The following is a 24,771-nucleotide window of genomic DNA, read 5'->3' on the forward strand; positions in this document are numbered from 1 at the left end:
ATTAATGACTGGCTCCTGGGCTATTGGTACTACTACTACTATTTGGTACTATTCCTCAGCACCTGCGGAATGATGATGTGACAAATGAGTGGTTACTTAGGGAAACTCAGACAAGGATTATCACTTACGTGGGGAAGCACAATACAACATTCTGGCCATGTGGCACATTTCTCTGAGCATGATCTACCATGCAGGTGCCTCAGTGGCAAGGATAAATTTGGAGTATGTGTTTGCATGTTGGGTTGTGCTGCTCTCCTGCCTACATCTGAAAAGCATTTCCCCTGTCTCCCTTTCTCATGTGTTGACATTTAAATTGTACAGAGCACAAACAAGACGATCCAAGTGTTGCACCTCTCCAGCAGCTTGGAAAACATCCAAAACATGGAAACATGTTTTTTTTTTCCCTGCCTGAAGCACAAAGTATTGGGTGGCTTTCTCACGGGATGCTCTAATTTCTAAGACTCTTGATGATACATTTGATGAAGACTGCTGTTTTTAATCACTATGTACTGCTTATATCAGTTTATATATATATATATATATATATATATATATATATATATATATATATATATATATATATATATATATATATAATTTCAATTGGTGTCTTATTTATTGGCACTTTGCAGTTGTTGTCCTTCTCCTCTCCCTCTTTGGTGCCATCTTACAAAAAAATTTGTAAAGATAATTACGTTTTATCTTCTTTCTCAGAAGGCTCTGAAATTCCAGGCCTGTGTTTAATATTAGGAGCTGTTTCTGTGTATGCAAAGTCATGCTAATTTCCTATTCTGAGCTTCCTTGTAACAAGGAGGTAGTGTTCATTCTCCTTCAGGAGGCCCAAGTGTCTCCAAGGCAAATTTTGAAAAGTAACGGATCTCTTTTAAACATTTTTTTCCCTCCTCCCCACACTTTGTGCCATTCGTGTTGTTCTCACGGGGTGGTTTCCCAGCCACTGTTGATCGGTGTGTCAACTTTGCCGATGGCCTCTTCCTTTTGGAGAATAGAGCCCTTGTTGGAGGATTCCGTACCGCCTCCTTCTGCTCTTTCTCTTGTTCTGGATCCTCCTCTTGGCGCCTTCATTGAGAAAGCTGTAATCCCTGCTTGGGGGTGGAGGGTGGGTGTAGGGGTGGGGAAGCAGCGTGTCGTCTGTACTGATAGCATTCAGAGAGCCACGTATTGCTCCAGTGGACCTACTACAGAGGAGCCAGCACAGTGGATCGCGCTGGGTGCCGGGCACATGGCGCGTGGCACCGGCGGATTAGCCCCAGTGTACCCCCCCACAGAGGTCGCTTCAAAAAGCCAGGCCCTCTCTGCCTAGGAAAGCACCGCAGGCTGGCGAAAGCAGATTACACACCCATGCACATGCACAAAATCACACATATCTCCTAAATGTGTCAACATAGAAGACGGGGTTGGTGTTAACTTGGTGCCTATGAATGCTCCATTCTGCTTATACTCTGTTCCAGAATTGTACATGTCCAATCTCAAACCTCGACAGCTTTGTTTGTTGTCAGTAAGCTCCAATGTACATGTAGGAATACAAAAGTCTATCCAAGTGGAACAAAATAAATAAATATTACCATACGCACATTGATAATGATGTATTTTATATGTATATTTTACCATCAACTTTTTATGCATTATTGGGCCTCATTTTCAAAAATGTCTCTCACCTATTTCTGTACAATGGGCTTCTACAAGTGTCCCATGTCAGATTCAGAAAACACTTGTAATTCCAGCGCTATACTAAAATACAAAATGGAGCGAAATGGGGGTAAAAAGTAACGAAATGGAGCAGACTGACCCAGACTGACTCCAAATATGATTAAATATGATTCACTGAATTACTTTTATTTAATTATTTTTAAGCGAAATGGGGACTGATAATAGTGAAACGGGGGTAAAATGTAATGAAATGGAGCAGACTGACCCAGACTGACTCCAAATATGATTAAATATGATTCAATGAATTACTTTTATTTAATTGTTTTAAGCGAAATGCGACTGATAATAACAAAACAGGGGTTAAACGTAGTGAAATGGAGCAGACTGACCCATTGACTGAAGTTTCATCTCTTGAATGCCAGATAGTGCACCTGCCCCTACTACATGTACTGAGCGCATCTCACAAAAACAAAGCTAAACAATTAAATAAAAGTAATTATTTGGAGTCAGTCTGGTTCAGTCTGCTCCATTTTGTTACATTTTACCCCCATTTCGTGATAATCAGTATCCATTTCGCTCCATTTTGTCCATTTCGTATTTTAGTATGGCCCTAATTCCAAGTAACTGTCAGACATATCCAGTCAAAACACTGATATTCTCAACACTTAATATGACTTTTATTTTATTTTATTTTTTTTGGAGACAAACTTTAGTAATCTGAGATTTACACTCTGCTATTAGAGGAACACTTAACACTTAAGAAAGTCTGTAATTAAGAGTGTAAATAAGTGGAATGGTTTGCTCAAGCCAGTATATGGAAAAAAACAAATTCTTTTAATGCTGTTGTCTCCCTCTGAATAAAAGAAGTAACTGTTTGACATGAATATGAATTTCATTAAAAAACATCTCTCCGCATCAAGTGTTGGAGATCAATGGAATATTATATGCCATAAGTGTTTTAATAGCTCCCCACTGGTGTCACCCCATAAGGTGCCTTGACACTTGCACGAATTTGATCCACGCACTTGCACACAGTCTGCTGTGCAGGAGAGTAAACCCATTGCAAACTGTTGTAAACCATTGTAAACTGTGCGCGGCTTCATGCAAGTGTGCAAAGAAAATTAAAAAATGTTCAAAATCTCCATCAAATCAAAATCAAATCAAATTTATTAATTTATATAGCACCAATTCACAATGAAACCATCTCAAGGCGCTTCACACAACATAATAAAAACAGAAAAAACTGAATTACAAATTTAAAAACACAATAAAAAGACAAAACCATAAAAGAATACAAGAATAAAAACACATCATAACACTAAATGATAAAACAAGGAAAACAAATGAGTCTTTAAACGTGATTTAAGTCTCCACAGTATCTGACTGCCGTATGTCATCACGCCTATCATGCATTAATTATGTGAACTTCACATGAACATTGGGCAAATGATTAAAAAAAATACTGTGTGTGAGTGCGAGTGATTGCATCAGTGCACCGCATCACAGCGCACCTCATCTGATCGATTATAAAGAGATGTTAAATCTATCATAAACATAATTTTACAGGTACTCATAAGGAGGCATGAACATGCAACTGTTTGACCAAGCCATTACAATATAAATATTACAAATCATTACCTTTTCAACTATTCCAAATGCGTTCTCCACATCATGAAGTGCATGAGAGAGAGAGAGAGAGAGGGAGAGAGAGAGAGAGAGAGAGAGAGAGAAGAAAAAACTGCTGCTGAAATGGTCCTCTGTGATTACAGAAGCGATTCAAGGTGTTGTCAACAGCCAACTCTGAGAGAAGATGATTCATCTGCTACAAAATAATTATTTTATATACACAGCATCCAGCGGCACAAAGCGCGGCATCCAGCTGGTAATACAATGAGTGGCATTGTCACGAAGAAGTGCGCGGGAGTGTAGAAACAAAATAAGAGCAAGTGTCAAGGCACCTTTACAGGGTGCCGAGAGTGGTCTTTGTGATGGTTTACAATCATAGCCAACATTCATATGTGATTGCAGTTCTTATTATGAGCTACTATGTTATATCCACTTATGTTTACGCAAGTGTAACCGATTATTGCTGAATGCTGAATGCACTCGAGTACATGCAATTTCCATATCATAATTGATTTATGCAAGAGCAAAATGGTACTACAGTGTTTTTCCAAAAAGATAAAATGTCTGTGAAAATCTCAAAACTGTCTTCTGTTGAAGAGCACAGCATAGTTTTTATGGGTTTAATTTAGCTGGAGAACAGAGATTAGAAGGAAGCTTCTGCTCAGTGAATGGTAGGTCTTGATTACTGTATATTCTACTTGCGCTTGCACTTTCACCTACTTTTACAAAAGTTTACCTCTGATTTGCACCAATTAAATTTGATTATTCACTTTTTTAAATCAAGATTTATCCCAGTGTCTCAAATTTTAAAAATTGTTTAAAACTTTTTCTTATTGTTCACAATGTTCTACAATACTAATTTTACCATTGATTACACCTGATTTTAGGCCATGATTGTGTATCCAAATGTTTATTTATTCATTTATTTATTTTTGCACCAAAAATGTAATCAATTAAGTATCAAAAGTTTGCAAGGGTAGGAATATCCTATTTTAAATTGATGGTGTAATTAGGCAATATATTCATAAGTTTTCACTAAGTTACTGATTTTTTTTTTTTTTTTTACTTTGAAATGTTTTCGTTTGAAAAGCCTGTATGAATTACATGTCATAATAATTATGCTGACCTTATCCTGTTTAATTCAACAGTTTGGATTGTAGTACAATTCTAATTATATTACAATTCTAATGGTTGATTTAAATAGTAGGGCAGCACAGTGGCTTAGTGGTTAGCACTGTTGTCACACAGCAAGAAGATCTTGGGATTGATCCCCCCACATCGCCCTTCTGTGTGGAGTTGGTATGTTGGTATGTTCTTCCCGTGTCTGCGTGGATTCCCTCTGGGTACTCCGACTTCCTCCCACATCCAAAGGCATGCAGGTGAGGTGGACTGGAAACTTTAAATTGTCCGTAGGTGTGCATGCGAGTTTGAATGTGTTTGTCTGTCTATATGTGGCTCTGTGACAGACTGGCGTCCTGTCCAGGGTGTACGCTGCCTTGTGCTCTATGACTGATGGGATAGGCCCCAGCCCCTCCGTGACCCTTAATTGGAGTAAACAGTTAAAGATGAGTGAGTGAGTGAGTGAGTGATTGAAATATAAATAAATAATTCTATTTTATTGAAACAATAAAAACTGAAAACACAAGAAAATTGGCAAATGCAGGATATTCTCTTTTACGCACCATTTACAAACAATCCTATGACTCCTGCATATGATCCAATTTGTGCAGTTCAGCCAGAGATCATACAAAAAAAAACCCTAAAACCTCTGAATCATTCCTTACAGCTGACAAAGCATTTACATGGAGTTGATATTAACCTACCAGCAGTGTTGCCACAGTTACTTTGAAAAAGTAATCCAATTACTGATTACTGATTACTCCTTGAAAAAGTAACTTAGTTACTTTACTGATTACTCAATTGTAAAAGTAACTAAGTTAGATTACTAGTTACTTTTTTAGTTACTTTTCCCAGCTGTCGACAACAACCCACGTCAACATGACAATGATACCTGTTTTGCCAAAACTCACTTTATAGTCACCCTTTCTTGACTTCAATGAAAATAAATACTTGTTTTATGAAAAGTAAAATAAAGACCTCTCTCTTGACCTCATATTTAACTGTTGACAGCACTGTAACAGTAAAACTTGCAATTTCGAACCTGCATTGTTTATAAATGTAACTATTAAATTCTAACATTTTTCTAACATTTAAATTCTCTCTAAACATTTTACTTGTCGAAATTATTATTATTTTAAGCAATATTAGTAGTTGTAAAAAACGTCTTAAAAACTGGACCTTTAATCTAGGGGTGTTGTGAGGGGGGCACATCCTTGCCCCACGCCCCCATTCCATCTGGATTCGCCCCTGCTTTGGCGTTTGCGCACAAAGAATGGATAACATTTATTTATGCAGAAAACATGACCAGATTTACAGGTAAGAAAGTTTTATTGCATTTTCACACCATGTGGTCCTCAGAAAGAGAGTTTAGGTGCATTTGAGTGGAAAATAGTGTTAGTTGTTGACGCGTCGCGGAGGATCAGCTGCTTTTAATGACCAGATACAGAGCGGCTCAGCTCAGAATTCTAAATAAAGGAGGGGAAAAGTATAAAAATGTCTTTGTAAAGCTCAGTGCAGGTGTGCTGATCACCGCGCTTTAAGAGGTGAGGACGAGTCGAGCAGCTGCAAAAAACCGTGGATTAAAAGCTCACAGCTCACTGAAAGTGGGCAGTTCAGTCGAACCCCGACCTCCTGCCCACAGACCAAGTTTAATGCTGCTATCGACCCACAATGAAAAATAATAGTAACGCACAGTGACTTGGAGAAGTAACTTTAATCTGATTACTGATTTGGAAAGATTAACGCGTTAGATTACTCGTTACAAAAAAAAGTGGTCAGATTAGAGTAAGTAACGCGTTACCGGCATCACTGCCTACCAGTGGCAGAAGTGGACTTGTGAACACAGAGGTTGCAGGTCTGATTCCTACCTGCTTCACTGGAGCTACTGAGCAGCCAAGAGATCAGACTCTGTGGTTGCTGTATGCAGCTTTACAGTGTGAATATGAACCTGCAAGTGTGAATGGTGTGTGCTCGGAAACAAGCATCTCCCTTTGTTGAATAATGGTTTTAAAAAGTGATATCGTTGTTTGATACTAAAAATGTTGGTGTTTTCTGGGATGTGCCCAGTGGGAAAACATGTCTTACACCTCACTGGATCAGGTGTTTGATTATCTCTTTCTTGCCAGCGTGATTGTGACTTGCAAGTGAAAATCTGAATGAGAGAAGCTGAGACTGAAAAATAAGTGAGACATCACTTTGCTGCCCCTCTCTACACACAGGAGACTGACTGTGTTTTTTAAATGGAAAGGGTATTGCACTGTTCTCTGTGTCATGGACCTTTGTTTTTTGTTTGTTTCCCAAATTTGATGGTGAGTTGGGAACATGTTTCTGCCAGCAGACACTCAGTGTTCACTTCCACTGGGAACAAGAGCATGAAACCAGAAAAGGTCTTAATCACACCTCAGTGTTTATCACCGTTCCTTCTGAAAACACAGTTGTGTTTGTTTATTGCATTCTTTTTTCAAATGTCAGTGAACTTACAAGGAAGCAACATTAACAGCATGGTGGAAAACATTAAAACTGGCAGTGTAGTCTATATCATTGGTACCACCTGAAGTACACATTTTCCATCTCTTCCCTGCTCTGCCACCAGCTGATAACCTCATTCAGGTGTGCAGCCAGTGGCAGAGCAGGAAAAGGTGGAAAATGTGTAGGTTAGGTGGTATTTGAGGACCAGGTGGAGAACCACTGATCGAAGAAATTTAAATCAAAGGAATATTATTTTTATTTTATTTAACCAGGTTAGTCCCACTGAGATCAAGATCTCTTGCGAGGGAGACCTGGACATTTATAAAGTATCCAGTTCACCTAACCTGCATGTCTTTAAATGTGGGTGGAAACTGGAGCACCCGGAGAAAACCCATGCAAACATGAGGAGAACATGCAAACTCCACACAGAAAGGCCACAGTTAGGAATCGAACCCTTGACCTTCTTGCTGTGAGGCAACAGTGCTAACCACTAATGCACCATGCTGCCTGTCCTACTTAGGCTTCATCCTCCAAAAGCACTACTAGAACAAGAAAACAATGTGTGAGGGTCCAGGGGCCTCATGTACAAAGCGTCCTTACGCACAAATCCTGGCATACGCCCGTCTCCACGTCCACGTGCAGATGCATCAAAAGTGACTTGAGTGTGGAAATGTGCGGTGCATCACGCAAAAATCTTGGCTGGTGTACACATGTTTCTACAGCTATTGTGCTCTCCGACATGTACAGGTGATGGAGGGAGCCGTTAATAGTGTGAAAACAAGAAGTCATCAGAGTGATGTGCCCATCAGAGACACACTGATGAATTAACACACCTACATGTTTGCAATTATATGGATGGATATAAAAGCACGTGCAAGTGATGCGTAAAATGGCGCTAACAGTGGTGTTGTTAGAGGACCTTGCAAATGGTGCAGTCGGACGTGAGCTTGTATTTGGAGAATGCAAGGATTTACTTTCAAATGAAGATAATTGGTGCTGAAACCAATTTCGGTTACCAAGGCCACTGTGACTGGAGCTGTGCACAGAACTGCGGTCAGCCCAGAGTGCAACTCACTCCATTGTTCCCAAGAACATTTTTCCAGTTTCAAGATTCAAGATTAATCTGTTGAACAGCATACTGAATAAACTGTCCCTGCATGTCTACTATAATTTCCTTCCTGTGTTCATGTTGTCTGATGTGACGTTGTGTGGAATCCCTGCTCAAAGGGCCTATTTACATGAAATTGTATATTTAAATGGGGCGTGGCCACGCTCAATTCCACGTTCAGTGGGATGTACAAATGGAGCGTGCGTGAATTCATGCCTACGCACACTTTCATACATCTGAATATATTTGTGCTTATGCCAGATTCAGGGTTTTGGCGTACGCCAACTTTTAGTAGAAAGTCCACGTAAGTCTTTGTACACGAGGCCCCTGAAATCTGTCTATACATCTGACATCTAAGTGCAGCCTGCAAATCTATGTGTACACTGTCTGTAGATTTTGGAAAGAGTCCTGATTTTAACACAGTATAGTCATATTCCCCCGTGACCTGATCCTGGATAAGGAGTTGAAGATGAGTGAGTGAGTAATCATACTCTGCATCTGATTTCTGTTCTGGAGGGTGATGGAATCAAACTAGCATGTGATGGACAACATGATGACGCCCTCAATGAAGGAATAGTAGAGTGTAAGTGTAAGGCATTGAGCTTTTTTATGAGGTACTGTCACTATTGACACTTCCTGAGGATGTTCTTCTTTGTGTTGGAGGCAAACCTCAGAAGGTTATTGACAGTGGTGGGCACAGTTCTGATAATCCGATAACAGATAATTATCGAAGATAACATTTTCATTATCGGATTATCTTTTAAGATAATTTTAAAGACCATCATCCGATGAATTTTTGTCCAATAAACAAAGCTGAACAGTGACAAGCATTTTTAAAATTAGTTCAGCACCCACCTGTTACAAGTTTTGTACCAGACACACAGTTATAATCTTTGCAAACAGTAGAAAACTGCTTATATAAAAAGCAACTCAATCCTCTGCAAACAAAGGAAAAACAGCCCCAAAAAGAAAAAAAAACAAAAAAACATTGCCTTTAATACCATACTGACATGCTGGCAATATGACCCAAGTCATCCAGAGGCATACATCTTTAACTTATGGTTCAAATTTTAACCAAACTAATTTTAGACAAATTATTTAAAATTACTGTCATGTCTGAAGTTGTATAAAGTAAAAATATCAGATATATGTTTTAGTTTTAAAGTAATGTGTTAATTTTTAAGGTTTTGTGAGCACATGCTCTGCCCCGCAGTGCATTATGGGTAGGATGATGTAATCTCAGTACATCACGACAGGACAAATGCATTTCAGACACTCTGTTCAGGCTCCAAGGACAACAGCATTAAACTCTAGTTCCTAAAACTCTCTTGTATATATTCTCTGCGTTTATAGACGTTGATTTTTTAATTGCGTTTGTTAAATTCCACGCATTTTAAATGTGAACAGACAGGGATTCTCTAGAGTTTGTTTTGAAAGCCTCCACTGCCATCTAGCATCTACTGGCCAGTAGTGTTCATGGCAGTGTCTGGGGACCAGTAGATGGCAGTGTTCTATTTATTTTGACCCCGGTTATGTCAGATATGACTTGTTCTTCTCTCTGCTCCTTTTCATTCTGGTGATTGTGATGCTTTATTTCTGTTTTTTTTCTGTTTTTTTCTTTTAAATGAATGAAATAAATATTAAAGAAAGAAAGAAAGAAAGAAAGATGATTGTCAAATCAAATTTTTGCTTTGCAAATGGCTTTTTTTTTTTTTTTTTACAAATGAAGTTTAAAAACAAAACAACTGCATAATAATAATAATAATAATAATAATAATAATAATAATAATAATAATAATAATAATAATAATAATAATAATATTACAAGACAGCTCTGCAGTGTTTGCACAGGTACAGTGCGAACGGTTGGATGCTGCTTGTAGCTTTCAGCAGCAGGATAACCTCACGACGGCCGACCACAATAACATATCAAACAGGTTTGATTCTCATTCGACCATACGATCAGCGATCAGGAGGTGGTCGTCAGATGTTGACCGCAGCTTGATACTCCATGAACACTACACGATGCAGGACGCACGATTAACCTGAAACTTGATCCAAAAAATTCCTGCATGAAAAATCATCTCGCACAGTGTAAAGTATGTTTTACAACATCAAATGAATGTTGTAAAGAGAGAATGCAAAAAAAAAAAGACAAAAAAAGAATGCAAAAAAAAACATGCAAAAAAATTTGCGATGACACTTCCAGAGCTCCGTAAAAATGCCTGTTTTTACAAATAAAAAAAATGAAATATTTTACAAAAACACATTTACACACCAACACACAACAGACGTCACATTAACGTGTTGGTTTACATAATGAATGACTGAACCAATCAGTGTTTAGCAGGCACCTTTACCCAGAATCCTTTGTGATCTGTCTCTTTGTTACAAAACCCCAGAATTAGTGCATTATTCAACATTAAAATATATATGTTATATTTTAACTTTGTACAAATGACAGAATTGACATTAATGGAGTTATTCTATCGGTATTAATGTTATTTATAAATCAAAACCATAAGTCAATATGACTTTACTTTTCAAGACCTCCACATGACCGGAATTTTGTAATTGATACAGGGTTGGTTTTACGGTTGCACTCAGAGTTCCTCTGTGTTGGGAGGGCTGTAATAAACAAGAGCTTCCAACAGGGATCGAATGTTGAAAGAAAAAAGTGGGGTCTTATTGTTTGGGTCTGTTGTTATTTTTAATATTATTAGAAGCTATTAAATTTGTTTTACTAGTAGTTGTAAATGTGCCAGAGATAATATTAGAATTTATCTGTTATCGGTTATCTGTAACTTACGATAAATTTTTGGGTGGTTTATTGTTTTATCTTTATCGAAGATAACTTTTCAGTTATCTGATTATCTGTTATCGAAGAATGCCACCACCATCTCCATTTTGCCGCAGTTCACTTCCAAGTGTGCACTTTTACACCACTCCACAAACTCCCGAATTGAAGGAGGTCTATGTGGGTGCCAGTTGGCCTCATGATTTATTCATTCATTTTCTAAACCAATGAAAGTTTACCGGGTGGAGGTGGAGCCTATCTCAGGAGTCATTAGGTAAGAGGCGGGGTGCACCCTGGACAGGGTGCCAGTCCATCACAGGTCCACATATAGACAAATGCATTCACACTCACACACAACTACATTCAATTTAGAGTCAACAATTCACCAAACTTGCAATGCTTTGGAAGTAGGAGGAACCCAGAACACCCAGAGGAAACTCATGCAAACACAGTGAGAATATGCAAACTCCACACAGAAAGGACCAGGAGGGAAAGCGATCCCGAGACAGTCTCACTGTGAGGTAACAGTGCTAACCACTAAGCCACCATGCTACTCTCTCCTCATGATGTATTTTTAATTGCTCTCTCCATGGCCTTCATGATGAGGAAAGTGAGTGCCATGGGCCTGAAGTTGTTGAAGACCTTGGTGGTGCCTTTCTTGGAGATGATTGTGGATTGTTTCCATTGCTGAGGAACTGTCCCATTGCCCATGGTGCTCTGGAAGAAGAGCTGAATCATGCCTCTCTGCTGCTCAATACAGTACCTCAGGACCTGACCACTGATATTGTTTGGTTGGGTAAACTGATCTATGTATTTGGTCCTCTTGAGGGATCTCACCACATCCTCCATATGAAACATCACCCAAAGAATTGCCAAGTGTGAGTGTGATCCTGGTTGCTTCCAAATGGGTACAGTTGTTTGACTCTAATCTGAATCCTGCAGAGAAGGAATTAAGGTCACAGAGGAGAGATGTGTTTGTTGGTGGTGGAAGCAGTATTTGCAGCAGCCATGTTCTTCAAGCCTTGCCAAGATGAGCAAAAGTTTCCTTGGGTGAATTTTTCCTCCACTTTATTTTGATAGTTCAGTTTGGGTGTCCTGATAGCTCCCTTTACCTCTCTGTTGACCTCCTCCTCCGCTGATTGAGAGCCAGTGAAGAACGTCCTCTTCTTATTGAGAATTACCTTGAGTTCCATTATAATCCAGGGTTTATTGTTGGTTTAGATTGTGATGGTTTTGGAGGGGATTATTTTATCCACACAGAAGAAGCTGTATGAGGAGACTGTCTACATGCTCGTTGATACTGGAGGAGGGAGCTAGGAGGTTATTCCAGTCAGTAGGTTAAACGCATCCCCATAGCATAGAGATGCTGTCATTGGTCCATTGCTTGATGGATTGAATAACCTTCTTTGCACTTGTGATGACCGGAGTGTAGGCAGGTATGAGCAGGATGGTGTGGTGATCAGCACATCTGAGAGGGGAGAGCGTAACAGACGTGTATGCTTCAGCGACTGAGCTGTAACATTTATCAGGGTTCTTCCCTTGGCGGGTGACACGTATACTGATGAAAGCCTTTCAGTGTTTTATCAGGAGAACAGTGGTTGAAATCACCCGGGATGAATTTCGCACAATCAGGTGATATGAGCTCCAGTCTGTTTATGTACTCAGTGGCTTTGGCCGTGTTGGGTCTGGGGTGGATATAAACCAGGATGAAAAAGAGCTGAGGAAATTCCCTGGAGAGATAGAAATAGTGAAGTGAGACAGTGAGAAGTTTGATGCCACTGGTGCACAGTTTTCCTCTTACGACTGGCGGAAACCAATGGGAGGATCCATACAGGCACACACACCACTGCCATGTTGTTCATCATTTACCTGACTATCCTAGTCAAGTCTAAGGGGGGAGCCGAAACTGTCTATGTGCAGCATAACAGTGTCATCATTGTAGTTGAGCCACATCTCCATGAAGACTTAAATGTCTCCAATTTAAGTCTATCACTATTCTACTCTTCCTCTTATGGTTACCATGGTTGTGTTATTAGCAGAGACGCCATGGTTGTGTGAGTGCTTACAGAGCATTTCTTCAGGAAACATGTTGGTGGTGATGGCTTTATGATCATTTCGTCCATGCAGCAGAAAGTCTCTGAAGCATGTGACTCATGGGCCCTCATGAAGATTATATTCATTAGCAAAGACAAACTCCAGAAGAAGCCAAAATTGCAGGAATATAAGTACTTGGATGTGTATGCTGCCTGGGGGTGGTGACAAATTAAATTTAGAAATGTGCAAAAACATGCAAAAAACAAAACAGCCAACCGGTGGTCCATACAAGCACCTGGAACTGGCAACCACCAGCTATTAAAAGGCTGTTAGTGGTGTCCCACAAACAGACTGGAAGCTCCTTTCTGAGCATTTTAGTAAAACTTATATGATAACAGCTAATATGGAGATATTATTATTAGATTTGTATGTGAGCAATGTTGGAATTACCAGGCATCCATAGTTTGAAAATGTTAGCTACACTGATGGTGTCATGGATACAAGGCTATTTGCTGGTCGTAGATTTTAAGACCTGGATTAAAACCACCACCACCACAAAATTCAATGTTTTTAATCACCCAAATTCTGTTTAAGGCTTGTTAGCATTAGCTAGCTTGTTGTCTTTGATATAGGTGGACATGTTCAGGCTTGTTACACTCGACCCCTTTACCCATCTATAGGCTTGCCATGAGTTCTGCGAAATTAGGCTTTGCCACACAGGTAACATCTACAACGGACCAATTTGACTTTCAAGCCCACTCTTTAATGAATCTGTTAATTCAGCACAGAGATGAACAATAACAAAGAGAATAACAAAAACTCACAAAAAGAACAATGTAACTGAACCCGTGTGGCTGAAAGGATGAAGGCAGAAGCGAAGCTTATAAATACCCTCCTCTTATATCATAAAAAAGAAAGAATGTATACATATATAAATATATTTACTTATAACAACAATACCAAAGAAATATGCACGAATATAACTTAGTCAATGCACCAAAATTTCAAAACACAACCAAACAGCAATAGTGCACAATCCCAAGCACAACAAAATTGGTAAACCTAATTCTTCAAACTATAATGAGTAATTATTTTATTTTTGTAAAGCCTTTTAAAGCCAACTTAGGTACCAAGTAATTCAATATTATCAGGACAATTATTCCAAATATTAACACCTTCAATGGAAACACAATGACTTTTTACAGTAGTTTGGATCTTTAATTTCTCAAATAATAATGATCCTCTCAAATTATAGCTGGAGTCCCTCATTTTAAACAGACCCTGGACATGTTGAGGCATACGTGTATTTTTAACTTTATACTTCAGTTCATATCCAGCATATAGTATCAGGTTGTTTTCCATGATACAATTGGTCAAACAAATTCCATGATGGCAACTAGTAACAAGGTGCAAATAAAATAGCACAGTGTCAGGATGCCCGTGTTAGGGATGCTAAAGGGCAGGGTGTTGGAACATGATGGTGTTAATTACAGTAATGAGTGCATTCTTATCAAGTTGAGCTGCTCTGATTAAGAATGGATGTCAAAGGAAATGCTCCCCATTGATCCACTGTGAGTAGAGACCATCTCGTCTTTCATTACTGCAATCAATTCGTAATTAGAAATCCATCTTTTCCTTTTTCTCTTGCCGTCACCTTACATGCCCTATGTTAAACCTAAGGAGGAACATATGACATCGACTACTGTCAGTATTTGTTAAATTAGTTGGCCAAAATCTGTCATTTTTATGCAAACATAGAGCAGGGAGCAGAGACAAAAAGAGAGAAAAGCAGTATGCTGCTTTCCCTAATATCTCTCAGGACATCTTTGAAGTCTCAAACATTTGGCAAACTTTAGAACTACTTGTAGATTAAGAAACAAATTAAAATTTTGGTGTTATTTCCTTAGATCTGTGCACAGCAGTTTATATTTTTAGGACTTCTGAGGGAGAAATTTTCTGTTCAGAAATGGCTGATTGAAATTAATATTAGAGGTGTAACAATTACCCAATATGAATTGAAAATCAATTTTAAAGTAATAGATATGACTACATTGACTCATGGACTGCTAAATCACTGCATGTACTATGAACAGATCGATGGCTCGATTTTAACATTAAAAATCAGTCAAGTTAAGGTTGATTCACTGCTACTTCCACATCTTCAAACTCTCATTAAGGCCGACACGAGGGTCTCATGAGACTGGACACAATAAAATTTAACTTTGCAAGCTCAAAAGAAAATCCACATGTCTGACAGTGGCAAAAATATAAAGGACAAATGTACCTGTTTGAACTTTACATTCAGTTCAGTATAATACTGTCACATCTGTTCAGAATGGGAAAGTAATGCTATGCTAACAACAACTTGCTTCTTCTTGTTAGCTTCTTCTATGCTGCACTTTCTGCTAACGTATGTGGTGCTGCCCCCCCAGTGGTGAAGAAAAAGCAAACAGAGGCAGTACCATTGTGTTGCAGCACAACACCAAAAACCTGAAGAACGTCCTGATTTTTCATGGAATATGTGTTTAAAAGTATGCAATTCCAGTTTTATCATATTGCAATTTATCATGGAAAATTAATGTCAAATCATCCCATAAACAAAAGTATCACTCCTGAAGCATATCATAGGCCATGTACGGTATCTCGATACTTATTGTATCCTTTTATAAGGGAGAGATAGAGAGCCTGAATTAATATATCTGTGTTTTACATTTCATATCTGATAACCTTGTTAAAATAAATGACACAATGTTGCAGTATCATGGCACTCATCTTAAAATCTCTGAAAAAGACGTCTGTGCAAACAACATTAATCTCTGATATCATGATTTTTCCTCTCATGTGGAATTACAGTTTTGACAGTAGGACCTAACCTTTGCCCATACTTGGGGACAAAAATGGTTCAAAGTAAGTCACAGGCATTAACATCCCCAGTACAATTTCAATGAGGGATGATGTTCTTCATCTTGTGGAATTTCCATTTTTTTGGAGATCATAATAACAACACTGGTATACACTCTTGTCAAATATAGCCCATGTGAGGTTTGATTGACTTCCACAAATAATCCATTGTCCTGATTGTTTTGACAGTTACTGCATGCGTAACAAAAACTGGATGAGATGCTGTCCAACGTAAAGTGAGGAACATCTTTTTCATTTTTCACAAAGCTCAAATAGTTCAAAAGTCCAATTTGATATACAGATAAAAAGCACAGTTTGAAGTGTCAGGCCCTGTGGATGGGTAAGAGGAGGGCAGGTACACCTGGTTACTGAATTAGTTATTCTCTTTTTTCTCATAAGCCTTAACAAGCCTTAAAAGACAGTGTTGGAAATCGAGGGATAGAATTTAAAAATAATCAGCAAGGGTTTTTCTTGTAATATTCACAAATCCAAATATTAAATATTGGGATTTGGCTCATTCCACAACATATCACCTCTTGGGCTAAACCTCATCTCAGATTTTCATGAAATTCTGAATATATTATGTGGTTTTGATCCCCAAACCTCAAATTTTTAATTTCAGGTCAACTGGATGATGGGTGTCTGAGTTGGGAGTGTTGTTTTTTGAAAATGCCATGGCAAATGGCATGGCAACCAAATTTCAGATTGCCTGAACTCCTCTACAAGGTATTTTTGGAAGGGGGTGGGGGGGAACACACACCAGGAATTCAAATCTGCATTGTTTCAAACATTTGGATCAATTTTGGGGTGATGACCTTTTGGCCTATAGTTTGACCTTGAAATTGACACTGTGAATCAAATTATATTGGGCCAGTGACCTGTCGATATTGTTCCACAGTAAGATACAACATATATATATATATATATATATATATATATATATATATATATATATATATATATATATATATATATATATATATATATATATGTGTGTGTGTGTGTGTGTGTGTGTTTGAGCAGCATGAATTTGAAATTAGCATGTTAGCATCAGTAAGTAGAAGTCAATCGAATACACATGGGACATACAATATATATATACACTTCAAAGTACAACCCCAATTCCAATGAAGTTTGGACATTGTGAGAAATGTAAATAAAAACAGAATACAATGATTTGCAAATCTTCTTCAACCTATATTCAATTGAATACACCACAAGGACAAGATATTTCGGAAGGTATGGGCGGCTTTGCTTGAGCTGCTGCCCTCATGACCCGACCTCGGATGAAGCAGAAGAAAATGGATGGATGGAATTAAATCATTATTCATGTTAAATCCCTTTTATTTTCATTATTTGGAAGCATGTTTGGTAGGGCAGGCCACTGTTTCTACACAGGGTCCAGTCCAGAGCCTTTTGAACTTTTGGCAGATTCTTTCTGGATATATTGTTCAGTTTTAGGGCTTGGGTCAGACCAGCTGTGGGAAACAGATAGAGGTCACTATGGCTAAGTGGCGTGATTTCCCTGAGAGGGACAGAGCGGGTTTGACTCTGAGTACACACAGAGGTTTCACAGACTGTGGCTGACAACTTGGCCCACATGACTCACTTCCTGTTTCCTATAAAGACAGGTCCCAGTGCGGCAGGTGAGGTGGACAGGGAGTTACGCAACAGTGTTGGTGCATGTCCAAAGTCTGGATGATGTTTGCACTTTCACAGCTGGCCTCTGTGGTTAACTGTCAGTTTTCCGACATGCACTTATGAGGCCTCTGTGCAAGTGGGAGACGTGATTGAATTTGTCTCGTTCTATGCACAGACCGATGTTTGCGCTGTAATGTGAGGTTTTAATTGGTTTCACTGAAGAAGACTTTAAATGTTTTTTTTTTTTAATTCTCACAGTATATTTATTTTAACAGAACTATGTGTGTATATGGAGTTGTGGTTTGGGTTTTACCTCAAGTTTGGAGGCCGACTCGGCTTCTCTTGCATTCCTCAGGTTTCTGGGAAGACGAAACCACATGAAGTAGCAGCTATCTTCTCTATGTCCTGGATAAGATTGTTTCATCCTATTTTCTGTTTCACGCATCTCATGTTTCACACCTTCAGTCCTAATAGTTTTCAGCGTGCATTAAAGCTGTGATCAGTGATGGGAGATGCTGTGTTTGTCAGTGCCGGTTGGGCGAAGCCACTTCTCTGTCTGCAGAACACATGGTGTTGATCATGAGGACAGCTCACTCTTCAGTCCTGGCAGTTACCAAGTGACAGAGGGAAGAATCACACTGTTCCTCAGCATTTTTACAATATAATCTTTTTTAACAAGAGCGAATTATGGTCCTTATGCTGAATAATGTTGTCTTTATGCTGAGCATTCAGTGAAGCCAATGCATTTTTTTATTTGTTTCTGCCTGTATGTATCATGCAGATAACCCTTGCTCACCTTCATCTCTTGGTTAATTTCTTGTCAAAGTGTCTCCTTCTCAAATGTATATATCATTATGATGTCTGTCTTCATTTTTTGTAAGATTATTTTCAAGATGATTATTGAAAATAACATCCAGATCATAGGACAGTAGCTCATCAAACCCCATTTAATATCTCTGAGAAGAGACTTTACTTAGATGGGCTTAGTGTATGTTTTAGAGTCATCTGTATGATGAATGAACTGATGAATAATGTTGAAAGCCCAGAGAGATGATTTGCTATCAAAGCCAATTCCTTGTAAAAGAAAGAAGTCTTTGAGCTGTCACACCATGATGTGCTGAGTATATTTAGTTTAATATACTGGGGGAAAAAATGTCATATTTGATTTTGCCATGTTGTTGAGTGGATGTCAGTTAAATTTCAGTCGCAAAACACATCACTAAGTAGAGATGGCCAATATGGCCAAAATCTCATATCCTGATAATGACGTGGCTCATGATATAGTACATTTTCTGTAAATTCAATGAATTAATAGTTTATATATAATGACTGTATGAAAGTAGCTTTTTTTTTAATTATTATTATTATTTTTATTTTTTTTACAATTTCAATTATATGCTCAAAAATGAATAGTAGTCATTCATACAATTATTTTTCTCCTTTTATTTAGAACTTCCGGCCAGTGTTTAAGAATGTAAAACATATAAAACACTTCAAAAACATATGATTACAGGCCCAAAATAAAATAATGTTGCATAAAATACCACATTTACTACTTTCAAGTTAAACTGTTGCAGCAATATAAGGGTCACAACATAAATATAATATATAACAAACAAAACACTCCAAATTTGAATTATAGCATTATATATAACAACTACAACCCCTGGCAAAAATTATGGAATCACTGGCCTCGGAGGATGTTCATTCAGTTGTTTAATTTTGTAGAAAAAAAGCAGATCACAGACATGACAAAACTAAAGTCATTTCAAATGGCAACTTTCTGGCTTTAAGAAACACTATAAGAAATCAAGAAAAAAAAGATTGTGGCAGTCAGTAATGGTTACTTTTTTAGACCAAGCAGAGGAAAAAAATATGGAATCACTCAATTCTGAGGAAAAAATTATGGAATCACCCTGTAAATTTTCATCCCCAAAACTAACACCTGCATCATATCAGATCTGCTCGTTAGTCTGCATCTAAAAAGGAGTGATCACACCTTGGAGAGCTGTTGCACCAAGTGGACTGACATGAATCATGGCTCCAACACGAGAGATGTCAATTGAAACAAAGGAGAGGATTATCAAACTCTTAAAAGAGGGTAAATCATCACGCAATGTTGCAAAAGATGTTGGTTGTTCACAGTCAGCTGTGTCTAAACTCTGGACCAAATACAAACAACATGGGAAGGTTGTTAAAGGCAAACATACTGGTAGACCAAGGAAGACATCAAAGCGTCAAGACAGAAAACTTAAAGCAATAAGTCTCAAAAATCGAAAAATGCACAACAAAACAAATGAGGAACGAATGGGAGGAAACTGGAGTCAACGCCTGTGACCGAACTGTAAGAAACCGCCTAAAGGAAATGGGATTTACATACAGAAAAGCTAAACGAAAGCCATCATTAACACCTAAACAGAAAAAAAACAAGGTTACAATGGGCTAAGGAAAAGCAATCGTGGACTGTGGATGACTGGATGAAAGTCATATTCAGTGATGAATCTCGAATCTGCATTGGGCAAGGTGATGATGCTGGAACTTTTGCTTGGTGCCGTTCCAATGAGATTTATAAAGATGACTGCCTGAAGAGAACATGTAACATTTCCACAGTCATTGATGATATGGGGCTGCATGTCAGGTAAAGGCACTGGGGAGATGGCTGTCATTACATCATCAATAAATGCACAAGTTTATGTTGATATTTTGGACAATTGAAAGGATGTTTGGGGATGATTAAATCATTTTTCAAGATGATAATGCATCTTGCCATAGAGCAAAAACTGTGAAAACATTCCTTGCAAAAAGACACATAGGTTCAATGTCATGGCATAGGGTCAATGTCAACGAGCAGATCTGATTTGATGCAGGTGTTAGTTTGGGGGATGAAAATTTACAGGGTGATTCCATAATTTATTCCTCAGAATTGAGTGATTCCATATTTTTTTCCTCTGCTTGGTCTAAAAAAGTAACCGTTACTGACTGTCACAATCTTTTTTTCTTGATTTCTTATAGTGTTTCTTAAAGCCAGAAAGTCGCCATTTTAAATGACTTTAGTTTTGTGTCATGTCTGTGATCTGCTTTTTTTCTACAAAATTAAACAACTGAATTAAACAAGTGATTACATAATTTTTGCCAGGGGTTGTATAAATGGACAAAGAGAAAACACTTTGAACAAAAATGAACAGGACTAAAATTAGTAAAAGCCCAAATGTAAACATTGCATTTTCAAGTTTGAATCAGATGGAAACAATTATTTCTTATTACATTTTAAATTCATCTTCTTGTTTCGGCCGCTCCCATTAGGCGTCGCCACAGCACAGCAAGTCACGTTTCCATCTCACTCTGTCCTCTGTAACTTCCTCTGTCACACCAACCACCTGCATGTCCTCCCTCAGCACATCCATAAACCTCCCCTTTTGACCTCCCTCTTCTACTCTCGTCTGGTGGCTACATCTTCAGCATCCTTCTCCCTGTACAGTACGTCCGTAAAGTAGTCACAGTGCTTCAATTTTTCAAACTTTTGTTGTGTTACAGCCTTATTCCAAAATGGTTGAAATTCTTTTTTTTTTTCTCAAAATTCTACACACAATTCAAAGATTCAAAGAAATTTATTGTCATATGCACAATATAGAACATGAACATGTTCCCTGCACAATGAAATGTGTCTACTGCATTTAACCCAATCCTAATTGCCAGTAGGAGCAGAAGTCGCCATTAGGTGCCCGGGGACCAGCTCCAGATGTACATCCCTGCCTTGGTCAACAGCGGGGCTGAGCAAACCAACACCGACCCATAACAAACAACACACACACAACACACAACACATAGGCCGGCCCGGTACATAAAACATATATATGAAAGCAAGGAGAAAAAGGAGAAAAAAAAAAAACCCTCATAGCTGCTGCATTACACAGCAGCAATGAGGAAAAAAAATCCCCATCAGCACAGAAAAACAATAATCACAGAGACAAAAACAAGGACACAGGACGACAACTGAGATTTGAAAGGACCAGTTTATCTGAACACTCCGGAAGCAGCCTGTTTGGCGCCGTCAATGGCCTTGTCCGACAATCCTGGAGGGTGAGGGAGCAGCCCTGCACAGTCTGAGCAGTCCTGAACAGTTCTAACAGAGCTGGAGAAGCTGAGGGGAGGGGGGAAGACCAGGGAGCGAGGGTTAAGTGTTGATCTTCTGAGGAGGTTTTATCACAGCGACCTTGAAGTGCAGCTGTATTTGGGGAAGCCAAATGAATAGCCAGATTAGCAGACGCCTGAACGATTCCACAGTTCTGAGAACAGAGTGGCTCTCAATGCATCTGAATGTAGAATGTGGTCTTCACAGACGGTCATAGCGGGTTTCCAGGGCCGCAATCCTGCTCGAGATGTTTTCCAACCCCCGCCGACTGCGCAGCCACTGCCTTCCCAATCGAATCAATCATGTAGGGCAGCCTGGAAGGACCAATCAAAGCTGCTTCCACTTTCTTGATTTTCCGGTAAACCAGCAGAGTGCCCGCTCCACACATCAGAAAGCCGGTCACCACCAAGCCGAATATGTACACATCTTCGACGTCCTCCACAGAAAGCATGTAAAGGCACATGACCTGCCATCTCCTCCACGAGTCCATCACGTAACCCATCACATGCGTCCCGGCAGGACAGGTCGGGTCCTCCGCCCCCGAATGTCTTGTAGAAAAAATAGTGTCAATTGCGTTCAGAGACCACTTTAACAGATCCATTTTTGTCATTTTCCAGAAGAGTAAAGCTGCAGCCTCACAGACAACACGCCACAGAAGCAGGAGAGATAAGGAGGGAGGGAGAAGAGAAAAGTGCGTCCGTCTCGGTCGAGTGCAAGCTGGCAAAAAAAAATAAATAAATAAATAAATAAATACTCCATAATGACAATGTAAAAAAAATTGGATGGTGCAAATGTATTAAAAATAAAAACTAAGAAAACACATGTACATAAGTATTCAAAACCGTTGCCATGAAGTGCTTCCTGTTTCAACTGATCATCCTTGATATGTTTCTGCAACTTAATTGGAGTGCACCTGGGGTAAATTCGGTTGACTGGATATGATTTGGAAAGACACACACACCTGACAACATAAAAGGTCCCACTGTTGACAGTGCATGTCAGAGCACAAACCAAGCATGAAGTCAAAGGAATTGTCTGTGGACCTCCGTGACAGGATTGTCTCGAAGCACTAATCTCGGTCGAAGGGTGCAGAAACATTTCTGCTGCTTTGAAGGTCCCAATGAGGACAGCGGCCTCTAGTCAGAGACTAGTTAGGATTGAGGGAAAGATGAATGCAGCAATGTACAGAGACATCTTGGATGAAAACCTTCTCAAGAATGTTCTTGACCTCAGACTGGGGCAACGGTTCATCTTTCAGCAGGACAGTGACCCGAAGCACACAGCCAAGATATCAAAGGAGTGGCTTCAGGACAACTCTGTGAATCTCCTTTAGTGGCACGGCCAGGACCAAGACCTGAATCCGATTGAACATCCCTGGAGAGATCTGAAAATGGCTGTGCACCGAAGCTCCTCATCCAACGTGATAGAGTTAGTTTTTTATTTTTAATAAATTTGCAAAAACTTAAAAAAAAAACATGTCCTTATGGAGAGTTGTGACTACAATTTTGAGGTAAAAATTAATTTACTCCATTGTGGAATAAGGCTGTAACATAACAATATGTGGAAAAAGTGAAGCACTGTGAATACCTGGGTCCCTCCTCTGTACATGCCCATCCATCTCAATCTCACCTGTCTAACTTTGTCTCCAAACCATTCCACCTGAGCTGTCCCTCTGATATGTTCAAACCTAATCCTGTCCATGCTTGTCACTCCCCAAGAGAATCGCAACATCTTCAGATCTGCCTCCTGTCTTCTTGTTAGTACCACCATCTCTAAAGGCCCCTTAAACACATAACACGATTGAGGCAGAATGGCACACAAAGGCAGAGTCGAATGGCACTCTGGAAAATCGGAGCCACAGTCGAACGTCTTGTACAGCAGTCGCCACATTGATTCAGGCACAGCACATGCACCCTATATTCGCGTACTGCTCACGCCGAAAACCCATTCGAATGGTGGGCAAAATGAGGTAGCACTGCCATCTGATTGTGTTCGCAGCATTCGCATGGCGTGTTGTACGCAGATCGGACACATGGTGCTGCATCATAATATGCTGCACAAAATCATCGGCCATGTTGAACTGTTGCCGAATGGCGCAACAGAAGCAGCCGTCACACCAGCGGCCAACATGCAGCGATTGCCATATGAGTGCCCATTCAACCTAGTCCAGGTGCCACCCACGAACATCCAACACCATTCGCGGGGCACTTAGAAAAGGCAGGGACATTCACGCAGCCAGCATGTAGACAACCACTTTCAAGTTGGTGTGCGAATGGCCCCACCTTTTCTAAATGCCCCACAAATGGCACGCGAGTGTGCGATGTGCCCCCCCAGCAACACAGGTGGCGTGTGAGTGTGTTCTCCCCCCCCCCCCCGCAACACAGGTGGCATGTTAGTCTGTCGTTGCTCTCCCCCACAGCTGACCGCTGTGTACAGTGCACTTGTGTGGACAGGCTCTCATGCTGTCATGACATGCTGATAATTACATACAGACAAGATCACAGACACGTCTCAGCGGGCACATCACAGTGTGAACTGCGTCATCAACTGGACACTGGCCAGGCTAATGTCACTCCCACCATGGTGAAAGGCGTGAACACATTCATGTGTGATTGCTTTGCTCATAGCTCTGTGGACACAGTGTGCATGTCAGCTGACCACCGGCCAGTGGCTCACATCAGCTGAAACTGACAGAGTGCACACGATGTGTTAAAGTAAAACACAGAGAACAGAGAAGGGTAGGCAAATAAATAATCACTACAATAAATAAATACATATTTACATAACAAATACATAAGATAAATAATCACAGGACAAAGGGACAGAGGGTGAGACTTTTTTCTGTGAGCTGAGTTGTTTCAGATAGGTGGGTGTGTTGGCAAGCAACAGCTGCTGAGCCCTGTGTCCCCACAGGTCACAGCTGGAGAACACATATTGTGACATGCAAAATCACACCTCATGACATTCCACCATGAGGAGTGTGCATCGGGGCGCTCTCCTCTCATGGAAATAAATAAAGCCACATGTCACATTTGCAACGCATCAGCAGTGAACGCATCGGCAGTGAACGCATCGGCAGCGAACGCATCGGCAGCGAACGCATCAGCAGCGAACGCATCGGCAGTGAACTCCTTTAGAGCACGCTGGACAGACGGACTCACAGAGCAGGCTGATGTGTTCATGAAACTGGTGCATCAGGTCAGTCATGTAACAAATAAAAGGCAGTAAAAGTCATCCATGTCAGTTCATTACTTCCTTGTTCCCTCATTATTTTGT

At 39.7% G+C, this 24,771-nt stretch overlaps 1 protein-coding gene and 1 long non-coding RNA gene across 2 annotated transcripts in view; one reads left to right on the forward strand and one right to left on the reverse strand.

Annotated features, from left to right (window-relative positions):
• The window catches only part of reln (reelin), a 360,124-nt gene that overhangs the window by 39,245 nt on the left and 296,108 nt on the right, over positions 1-24,771 (forward strand).
• LOC117515631 lies at positions 7,794-22,981 on the reverse strand. Its single transcript, XR_004562197.1, has 3 exons — positions 22,971-22,981; positions 22,592-22,595; positions 7,794-7,878 (listed from the first exon to the last, which is right to left on the reverse strand). It is a non-coding gene; the product is annotated as an uncharacterized LOC117515631 (long non-coding RNA).

Source organism: Thalassophryne amazonica, chromosome 8 (genome assembly GCF_902500255.1).
Source record: "Thalassophryne amazonica chromosome 8, fThaAma1.1, whole genome shotgun sequence".
Lineage (NCBI taxonomy): Eukaryota > Metazoa > Chordata > Actinopteri > Batrachoidiformes > Batrachoididae > Thalassophryne > Thalassophryne amazonica.